The following is a 12,169-nucleotide window of genomic DNA, read 5'->3' as shown; positions in this document are numbered from 1 at the left end:
TATAGTTCAGAAATTTAAACTACCTTCCTCCAACGAATCAGTAATCATAAGCATAAGAACGCAAAATAATACTGACGTAACTGTGGCGAGCATTTATTGCTCGCCTAGCACAGTATTAGATGCAAATCTTTTGCATTCCATATATAATCAAATTCCCAATATAGTTATTACAGGAGATCTAAATAGCAAATGGCAAAATACTGTATAAATTTTTAGCCGAAACTAATATGATATTATTAAATGATGCAACACCGACACATATCTCGTACGCACATGGCACCAGTGAAATACTGGACCTATGCCTTTGCTCGTACAATACGAGTCATAAATTTGTAAACTTTCATGTCGGTCACGATTTAGACCAGGGGTGTGCAACAGGCGGCCCGCGGGCCACAACCCGGCCCGCCAAGCCATTTAGTGTGGCCCTAGTTGTTGTAATCTAACCATGTGGTCTGATCTGTAATCCAACGCAAATGGAATATTTTTAAAAGCATCGATCCTACGGGATTCCCAGGCTTCGACTCGACAAACTTCTAAAATTATCTTTGCTAGAGAGGAGCAGGCCGAATTCGATTGGTCGGCCTCCTTAGGGCATGAATAGGTGACGTGCACTAGCACTATTGTCTACGACTCAACGTCATGTCCTGAACCTCGCCTCGCCCGCTGGCGACAATTTTCCCTAACCTCTGCTGTCCGTCATTCATTATTGGTGAAAATTTTATTACCTTTACAGTTACTACAAGAGATTGAAGGTAAATTGATTATTATTTAGCATATTGTTGTGACTTTACTGAATTTATTAAAATTTTGCTTTCAGATGCATCTGATTCTATGTACAGTGTGACCTCGTTATTCGCGGGGTTACGTTCTTTACCCTCCCGCGAATAGCGAAAACCGCGAATATTGGACGCAGTTTTAAAACGTATATGTATGCGATTATATACTATATGAAATGCTTCCCAAACACTAATGATACTTATACTCATTGATGCAGTAATAATGTAGCAATATTGCATACTGTTATGTATTTCACTAAATTGTACCGTGCGTTACCGGGCTGTGCTTTGCCGTTTGCGTTGTTGGGGAAGCTGAGGCAGTCAGCCAATAGCAGTCCAATCTTGTTTGGTGAAGACGACAATTGATAAAAAACGGCTTGATTGAGTAAATACAACAGAAATCTCCTCGAAAAGCCCTTTCAGTCTCTGTGACCTACAAAACGCAGTTCGCGCATAACCCGCGAATATGCGGGGCCGCGAATGGCGAACCGCGAATAGGCGAGGTCACACTGTATTTTGCTATTCTCAATTAATTTAAGTACCGGAAGGCTATGATCGGGATGCCAATTTAGAAACATGTGTTTCTGTCCATAAGAGGTTCCATGTGTAAATAAATTCTATGTTTTTTTCTACTTTGCTATTTCCGTGAAAATAATTTTTGTTTTGATTTCAGGGCTAGTAAAATGTCAGCAGTTAAGAAACGAAAAATTGATGATGAGGGAAGGTTATTCAACAGTGAATGGTGCACAAAATATCTTGTTGTCCCACATAATCAAGGTGTTGTCTGCCTCGTCTGTCAAACTACAATTGCAGTCATGAAAGAGTACAATATTAAGCGACATTACGCAACTAAGCACTCCTCCCAGTTTGATGAAATTGTTGGTCAGGCACGAAAGGACAAAATTGAACATTTAAAACATCCATTGAAAAGCAACAAGGTGTTTTTACCACTTTCAAGAAAAATTCAGAACTGGTGACAAAACTGAGTTTTAAGCTTTGTGAATGTATGGCAGAAAAGGGAAAGCCTTTCAGTGATGGAGAATTTATTAAAATTGTTTAACAATATTCACAGAATATGCATGTCCAGAGAAAAAATATTTGGTGGAGCAAACTAGCCTTTCCCGCTTTACTGTCTCACGCAGGACAAAAGATCTTTCAGAGGACATCAAAGAAACTTTGAAAGAGAGATTGAATTCGTGTGAAGCTTTCAGTCTGGCTTTGGATGAAAGCACTGATATCAATGACACATCCCAACTTGTCATTTTCATCAGAGCTGTTACTGCAGGCTTTGATGTTTTCGAAGAGTTTTTAGATATGGCAAGCCTTTCCTCCACAACCACAGGACAGGATATTTGTGAACAAGTGCTTAAGGTTGTAGAAAAGTTTGAACTGAATCCTTATAAATTATGTGGTGTTACAACAGATGGTGCTCCTTCCATGACAGGTAGGACAAATGGATTCACCAAGAAATTTCTAACTGCAATTGGAGCACAAGACGTAGTTGTAAGCCATTGCATTATTCACCAAGAGAGCTTGTGCACCAAAGTTCTGGATTTTGCAGAAGTCATGAAAAATGTCGTCCAATGCGTAAATTATATTCGAACACGAGGATTAAATCATCGACAATTTAAAACTTTTTTAGATGAGCTGGACAGTGAGTATTCAGATGTTTTGTACTTCTCTTCTGTACGTTGGCTTAGTAGAGCTGCTACTTTGAAGAGATTCTGGAATCTGCGAGAGGAGATTAAGTTCTTCATGGAGAGCAAACGTCAGAATGTGGACTTCTTGAGCAATGAGAACTGGCTGAATGACTTAGCATTCCTCACAGACATTACACAGCATCTGTCTGATTTAAACTTAAAACTACAAGGGAAAAGTTAACTTGTGAATAAGTTGTTTGAGCATATTTGTGCTTTTGAGAAGAAATTGGAACTTTTCCAGGTTCAGTTGAGAAGAGCCATATTGACCCATTTTACATGTCTTGCAACCAGGAAACTGGAATTTCCTAATCTGGATTGCACCAAATATGGAACCAGTGTACAAAAGCTGCGTGATGAGTTTGCAAACAGATTTCAGACAAACTGAAATTAGATTGAAATTGTTCGCTCAACCTTTGATTTGGCAGTGGAAGACAGTCCTGATGATTGCCAAATGGAACTCATTGAACTGCAGGCTGACATGGACACTAAAAGGAAATTCTCTGAAAACAGTTTGCTAGACTTTACAAACTCTGTGTACGTGAAAAGTTTCCCAATTTGTCCCGTCATGCACAAAGAATTGCCTCCTTTTTGGTAGCACCTACTGCTGTGAGCAATTTTCTCCAAAATGAAGCTCATCAAAACCAAATGTAGAAGTCAGCTGACTGATGAACATTTGACCAGTCAGTTAAGAGTGGCAACCACTTCTGTCAAAGCTGATATTGACAAGCTCTGCAAGGACTCTAAATTTCAAGTGTCGCACTAAAATGATCACTCATGCAAAAATATAAAATATTATTGCTTGCATTTTGAGAATTTTTTTTAATTTATTGTGCATGTACACGAATAAGCTTGTTTTTTAAGTGGCCCCGCTTGATTGATGAAGTTGGTTATATGGCCCACCGACGAAAAATGTTGCACACCCCTGATTTAGACAGTGACCACCTCTCAGTTTGGTGTATCTTTAATCTCACCCCCCCCCCCCACTTAAACAAAAGTAAAGTTAAAATAAGCTAAATTATAAAAAAGCTAATTAGCCATTATTTCAAACTGTCATAAACCAAACTTTACCACCTGAAGTACTAAATTTTGCTGCGGAAGCATCAGATATAGATGCATATAGTCATATAATCTCTGAGTATCTGAAACATGCAGTCAACAGCTCTATACCGAAACAAAAACACTTCACAACAACACACTCATGGCAACCACATTAATACACTTTATAATACATTTTATTAATACACTTAATAAAAGACAGAAGAAAACTACGGAGACATTACATACAAAATCGAAACCCACACTAAAAACACAAATAAACACTATAAGAAATAAGATAAGACATCTAATCCGACAACAAAAACAAGATAGCTGTGACACCTTCTGTTCAGAACTAAATCACAAAACAGACCCAAAATAATTTTGGACACACTTAAAAAGATATACGAATACAGGAACAACAAACAAAGAATACCCACCACTCGAACTAGATGGAAAAACAGCGTACACTAACATAGAGAAACTGAGATCTTTAAAAAACACCTAGAAAACACGTTCAAAACACATGATGAACCAGACATGAACAGATACTTCTATAATATAGTCAATAACTTTATTGATCAAAACAAAAGCGCATACACACCTATATTCCCAGTAAACACATTATTACAATCAGAGAAAACATCAGACTGGAGCAATCATCAACTAATAAAAGATATCACAGTAACGGAAGTAGAAACTGCTATCAAAAACACAAAAAACAAAGCTTCTGGAGAAGATGGTATCCAAGCTATCCTCCTGAAACACGGCACTCAGAGATTATACGAACACCTAAGAGCCTTATTTAACCTATCATTATCAGCTGTATATATCCCTGTTTCTTGGAAGGAAGCAGTGATATTAATGTTCCAGAAAGAAGGAAAGCCAGCGAATAAACCAAACTACCGCGCAATTAGCCTAACCAGTTGTAACGGCAAAATTTTAGAAAGAATAATTAGTAATCGATTATCTATTTACTTAGAAGTAAATTCAAAATTACCCGAAATTTAGAACGGATTTAGAAAATACAGACAAACTACAGACCACCTAATTAGACTAACAGAATCAATCACAGACAGCTTCAATAAAAATGAATGCACTGTAGCTTGCTTTCTCGACAAACGCAAACGCAAACTAACGTGGCAGGGGTTTAGTTTAGAGAGAGAAATCGTAAGAATTCTCTCTCCAACTGGGGTGTTCAGGAACGTTGTGGTTCCTCTTCGTCCCCTTACGTGAGAAATTGTTAGAATATCCGTGGTTTTTTTTCCTTTACTTCTTTTTAATATTTTTAAGGTGGAGTGGGGAATTTATGAGTGAGAGGAAAGACGGGAGAACTGGACGAGAGCAGCATAAGTGAAGTGCGCTAGACCTTGGCCCGAGAATGGAGTACACTGGCGGCTCGCGAATTGCTTTATAATTTATTATTTACTATGGCTGGATAACCTATAACTAAGTAAACAGCCCTTTTCAGAATGTGGCTGGGACCTTCAGATCCGATGCCAGAGATTTTGCGGTGGGGGGAAACGGGAGTACCCCGAGAAAACCCACTTTCACGACCTGGGCGCCGAAAAATCTGCCTAGACCGTGCCCTGAAGTAGCTGGGAAGAAAAAAACAAATAAAAAAAATTTTATTAAAAAAGAAAAGAAAAAAGAACTGATGAACTGTGACAGTGGTATTCATGGAAACTGTTAGCTGCGGTCTTATAGATCGGGTGGTATCTTCGTCATGAACTTGTTTTCACACTTGAAGCCCATTGGTGCAAGTGAAAAACGTGGTCTCGGTGGTGGAACAACTGGCTGTTCTTCGGCGAGTTGTTCTTCGCTGGTCTGTGATGCTTTGTTTCTTCTTGTGATTTTAGTGGAGGTAGTTTGTTTTTCAGTTTGAACTGTCGCGTCGTTGGTTATCTTGGTAGTGGTTTGAGTCTGGCTGGTTGTTGAATTCTGTGGAACTTGGATTGAAGTCTGGCATGATCTGTCCTCTTTCTTTCTTGGGTTGCTGACACTCGGCGTGTTGCTATCAGAGGGAGTTGACGTCTTCTGGGTCGAGTTGTCTGTATCTGTCTTCGTGTTTCTTCTGGTTAGATCTGGACTCGGCGGTGTTTTTGTAGATTCTTGTGGGAAGTTGTCCGTTGGTTGTTTCTGATGTCTGGATGCTTTGTTTGACCAAGTGTTGAAAGGTCTTCTATATGGGCGTTCGGCTCTAAAGTGGAATATGTGATAATAACAGCCTGTAAAATAGACTGTAAAATACAGTCAGCACTGTACTTCGACGTTGTCACTATCTTCATAAAGTACGTAGGCAGGTTAATCTTTTTAGAAAAAATTCGGTGAATTGCATACACATTGGCTTGGATTTGAGGTTCTATGGATTGTATGATTTCTTCTGGTTCTATTGATGGGTCGACGCCCCTGAGAAATACTGAGTAAAGGGTGACTGGACTTTTAGTAGGGGAACAACTTACATTAAATTCGGTATTCCATGGTTGGCATAGATAAATTTGGTCTGCAGTAGTGGCTGGTTGGATGAGGATTCCGCCCCGGCGTAAAAATCGGGTCCTGGACGGTTTGATGGTTGCCCCTGGCTTGGCTTGGGCGATCAACGTGGCGACTTGGAACGGCGTGAGGTTCGACGGTAGGCCGTCGACGATTACCGGCGGTACTAACGGCCTGAGTGGCGTGGATGAACATTTCGTTCTAAAGAGCATATTGGCAGAGATATTAGCACGACTGACTTGCTCGGTGACTCGCTCTGGACTCCTCTGGCTTTCTCGACATTGAGAAAGCATTTGACACAGTGTGGCATAATGGATTACGTTATAGATTGCAGAAAATGGCTTTACCCCAGGGAATTATTCGCTGGCTATCCAACTTCCTGGAAAACAGAATGTGCAAAGTAGATGTGAATGGGGCCCACTCAGGATCCTTTTCACCCGAGGCAGTAGTCTCGCAGGGATGGGTAATTAGCCCTATATTATTTATCATGTATGTGAGTAATAAGCCTCTGTCGGACATAAATTGAGGTTTTGCATCACAATTTGCTGACGATGTAGCAGTCTGGAAAAGTGCCACCACTTCTTCAATTGCAACAATAAACCTCCAACCAGTCCTAAATAATATCGAAGAATACTACCAGAAATATAGAATAAAATTCAATATTCCGAAAACACAAGTAATATTATTCAGCAGATTGAATAAACTGAAAAAAGATCCACCCAAGCTATACATGAATGGATCACTTTTACTGACTGCTACTTCTGCTAAATTTCTCGGTTTAACTTATGATACAAAATTAACGTGGTTACAGCATGCAAACAATATCCTGATACGAATCTGGAAAAGAGCAAATTATGCAAGGAACATCACCAGACAACATAATTAAAATCTGCAAAACATACATCAGACCCATAATAGAATACGCATCTCCTGCCTGGATAAACATAGTACCCAAACAATTACAGAAACTACAAAGAATACAAAATTCAATTCTAACTTCAGCCTATAAAGTACCACGTAGCACTTCATCGACATTCATGCACAAGTATGCAAACATAGAAACAATATCTGAAAGACTCTTGCATAATTCTCTAAAGTATTTTAACACTCTTACGAAAATTGGGGCCTAATAGACCCCAGAGCAACTTGAAAGGTTATTAATATTAGGCTAATAATTTTGTATTTAAATGAAATTGCCATTAACTGACCCTATCCCTTTATATTTTAAGGAGAAATAACATTTTGACTTTTCAGACATTTGCGAAATAATATTTAAAATTTTTTTTTAAACATCCACTAAGGGTATTTTGGGGCCTATTAGGCCCCAGATCAAAAAACATAAAAATGACTATTTATTTCCTGAATAATTCTAGAACAGGCCTGGGCAACCGAAAAAAGCAAATTATAGTAAAAAATATATTAATTTTACAACTTCTTTTCAAAAGATGGATATTTAGGATAATAACTCTACTCCAACAATAATTTTAGACGGTCCTGATTATTGCCTAGTTTGCCCACGCCTGTTCTAGAACATTCTAGAAACTTTACAGGAGTATTTAGAATAATCTAGAAGAATCCACAAATCCTATATATATATAGGAGCTGAAATCTTCAAACCGTGTCAAAAATGATATCTCTTGATGAAGCTGTACATTTACTGACAAAACCATCCGACGATGAAAGTGAATATGATAATGTCGAAGACTACTCTGAAAGTTGTGATGATGATCCTTCTGAAGCCGAAAATGATGAACAAATCGCGCCGTACCCTTCTGAAAGTGAAGAAAGTCATCAAGAAGATCTTACTACGATGCCAGTGAACGAACTTTTGTCCAAAGATAAGAATTTTCGTTATTCAACAACACCTTCAAGGATCAACAGGAGAACCGCAGCTCTCAATATATTCAATGGGAACCCAGGCATTACAAGGCAAGCTGCTCCAAGAGTCTCTACACCATTCGAAACATTCAAAATTTTCATTTCTGATAATATGATGGAACATATCATTCACTCAACAAACACCGTCATGAAAGAACCAATTTTTGAAGAAGACCTCTGGAAATGGATCGCAGCTAATCTTTTCCTTGGAATAAGCAAATCCAAAATGCATCGATAGACGAAATGTTTTCAACCGAATTCGGTTTGCCATTTTGCGAAAACTGATTACACAAGACAAATTCAAAAAATGTGCTCAAAATCAGATTTGACATCCACTCTCAAAGAAATAGAGAAATCAAAGATGCCGCCATCTCTGGAGTCTGGAATTTTTTCATTGAAAATTGCAAAAACAGTTACAACCCAAGCGAATACCTGACAGTGGATGAACAACTATGTAACTTCAAAGGAAGAGTTGGCTTCAGAACATACATTCCGACAAAGCCAGGCAAATACGGAATAAAGATTTGGTGCCTAACAGATGCAAAGCCAAGTTACCTCCTCAACGCTCAAATTTATACTGGAAAGGTTGGAAATACGACAGAAACAAATCAAGGAGAAAGAATAGTCAGAGAACTGAGTCAGCCATTTCTTGGAAAAGGAAGGACAATAACGACAGATAATTTCTTCACGGCAATGACACTTGCCAAGTACCTACGAACAAAAAGAACAGGACTTGTTAGAAGCATACGGAAATCAAGAACCTTCCTGCCTCCTGAAATAAATGCAAAATCTAGAGTTATCACCAAAGTTTTTCTACCATGACGACATCACTCTTCTTAGGCACTCAGACAAACCAAGAAAATATGTGCTACTACTGAGTTCTCAGCATCAGTCTGGTGAAGTAGAGGAGAATGGAAAGCCCGAAATCGTCAATCTTTACAATGCAACGAAGGCAGGTGTCGACACTCGATCAACTGGTGAGATATTATACAACAAAGAGGCGATCAAAGCGCTGGTCAGTCTGCATATTCTATAACATTCTAGATCTTGCTGCGTACAATGCTTTCGTTCTATACTCGACAAAACATCCAAAATTTCTTCGTCAACATAAATCAAGAGCCAGAAGAGAATTTATACGGCAATTGGTGCTTGAAATCAAAGAAATTTACTGCAAAGATAATGACAAAACAACCGCCTGCAAAGAGGGCAAAAAGAGGACGATGCCATTTGTGCGGCAGATCAAAAGATAGACAGTCGAAAATTGTTTGCTCAAATTGTAAAAAACATGTTTGTCAGAGCCATTCTAAAGTTGTTTGTAATGAATGTTGCTAAATCACTGTTTCTATTGGAAAAATATATGGGGCCTGATAGGCCCCAAAATCACTTTAGTGGATGTAAATATTTTTTTCGTAGGAGTGTTAATAAGAATTGGTATAAAAATGACTTAATGTGTGATCTCGACAGATACTACGTACATGATGAAAGTAGCCCTAAATACCTCTCACCTTTTAACATATATTTAAGAAATATTAAACAAGCTGGCCACCATGCACTAGACACTTAAACCTAGTTTTATATTATTGTACTCTATTTTTCTTGTTTTCTTTTATTTTACTATTATTGCTACTACTACTAGTAGCAGTAGTATTTTATCTATGGAAGAAAGAAAGAAAGGAAGAAAAAAATATATATATAAAGAAAAATCAAGTGGACACTGCCTTGAAACGGGCCTGAGTACGGTGTCAAACTCTGGCCCAAAGTTATACCAATTGACAAACACTTAACGATAGACGCCATCAACTTCGGGATGGAGGAAGAGGTCTAATGTATCTGACCCTCCTGGGTATTTAACATCACTACCCAAATACCAACACAGAGGAAGCGAAGCGAACATACTTTATATATCATACACTACAATACTATATGGAACTGTCTCGTAGCGAATTTAAACTTCAGTCAAAATTTAATGATTGTTGGTTAAATTCCTTGAGAGGTAAAGTTTGATAACCAGTAGTGAATTAAAAATTGTATTGCATATGACAACTCATAATATTTTAAGTAACATGCTTGTGGTATAATTTCAAAATAAATAGTGGCTCAAAAGATTTATTTAACATAAAAAGTAGAAAACTGGAGGGCAAAATGGCTGACATGTTTATTTCTTAGATAGTTGGATATTTTATCTATCTAAATAATACACTGGAATTAATTCCTTTAGTCATATATGCATATTCATAAATTTCCTATACAGGTATTGTGTTAGTGAAGAAGTTTAAAACGTTTCAAAATATCACTCATACAATACATATTCCAACGTAATATGAGGCCTTCTCTTAACAATTCGATTTTTTTTTTTTTTATCAAAATGTACATATTATAGATAGAAAAGTATCCTGTTAGTGGTATAATTCCAAAATTAATAGTGACTCAAAAGATTTCTTTAGCACAACATTTATGTAATTGCTCTATCTACTTACAACATGCATCCTTTTCGACAATAGATGTAACACAAATTTTGTTCCTGGATAGTATGTGTTATTTCTTAATTGCTTATGTTGTAAAAGTACAGAAAATGGCCATTATTCCTTTTGTGACCTGGATAATGAAATTTAGAAATTAACCTTTTTTTTTTTTCTGTAGCAAATGGGGAAATTTGCACATTTTCATTTAGATAAGATTTGAATAAAACAACATATGAACCAATATTTACACGTATTTATACTAAATTTATACAAAAATGTTTAGAAGTGAGTAGTTTTTCAAGATTTGCAACTGTAATGTAAATCACTTTCACGTATCAGCCCCCAAATATAGTCTCTCATCATGTTTTCGTAAAAAGCTGCTTGATAGCGGCGTTCAAAGTCCAGTATATCTTGGTGGAAGCTCTCATCTTGCTCCTCTGACTATGTACCCATGTTCTTCTTAAACTTATCAAGATGAGCGTCAAGGATATGGACTTTCAGGGACATCCTGCAACCCATTTTGCCGTAGTTCTTCACCAGAACCTCAACCAGTTCTACATAACTTTCGGCCCAAGAAGCCCCGAACCACTGCAACAAAGCTGTCCCAAGCTTTTTTTTTTTTTTTCTACTGAGCTTCTTGGAAAATTCTTTGCACTCCAGGTTCTTTATTTGTGGTCCAACAAAGACACCAGCTTTGACCTTTGTCTCAGATAGCTTAGGGAAGAAGTCTTGAAGGTACTTGATGGCTGCAGACTCCTTATCAAGAGCTGTGACAAATTGTTTCATAAGACCCAATTTTATGTGCAATGGTGGAAACAACACCTTCTGGAGGTCCACTAGTGGCTCACACTTGACATTGTGCCTCCCCACAGAGAATTCGGTCCGTTGTGGCCAGTGGTTCCTGTTGTAGTGCGCTGCGATGTCCCTGTTGTCCCAAAGGCAAAGATAACAGGGAAACTTGGTAAAGCCTCCTTGAATATGTTTATGTATTCATTTAGGCAGCTAGAACTCAACTAAAGTGGTCAGTGGTGAGCCCCTCTATATATATTACTATGGAAAGTTCTGGAAAATTCTGAAAGATTCTTAAAAATTCTCGTAAGTTCTACAACATGCTAACAAGTTCTTGAAAACTCTTATAAGTTCGAGAAAATTATCTATTAGCTACTCAGTACTGAATCTACCTGGAATATTTTTGAAAATGGATAAATTTGAAAATTTCATTACCCAGGTCACAAAAGCAAAGTTTGAAGATTTGTCTTTTCCATTTACCTTGGGCATAAGCAGTTGGGAAATAACACTTTTTGCTTAGGAACAATAAAAAATTAAAATTTTGTTACATCCTATAGGATGTAAATTTCATCGCCCTATTTCTCAGAAGAAAATAAATAATTTTTTTGCTATAGTATAATTTTTCAGTACAGTTTGTACGATCGATAGAACTGATACTTTAATATATTTAAATGCTTTTATCAATTCCTTTTATTTTTTATGTTGTTAGTCCCTATGTATATATATATAAAAAAGAGTGCATCATTGCCAGTACTTTCAGTATATCTCTTGCTCTGGCAATTATGTCTTCCTTCTATGTCCCAGGGTAGCAAAAGCTAACTCGTTTTCTTCTTATTTACCCCATACACTTCTCTATGCACTTGACGTGTCAAAGAATCATCTATAAGAATAACATCTTTAAGTTCATAATTTATATCTTTCTCTATTCCTTTTGCTTTTCTTCCCTCCAATACTTTCTCTTCTTCATAAGCCAGAGGAATGAATTTGATGGTCAATAAGGTCTTCACAATTAATTTCATTACTCATAACCCTAATA

This window comes from Tachypleus tridentatus, chromosome 1 (genome assembly GCF_004210375.1).
Source record: "Tachypleus tridentatus isolate NWPU-2018 chromosome 1, ASM421037v1, whole genome shotgun sequence".
NCBI classification, from domain to species: domain Eukaryota; kingdom Metazoa; phylum Arthropoda; class Merostomata; order Xiphosura; family Limulidae; genus Tachypleus; species Tachypleus tridentatus.
This window is presented reverse-complemented; position numbering follows the sequence as displayed.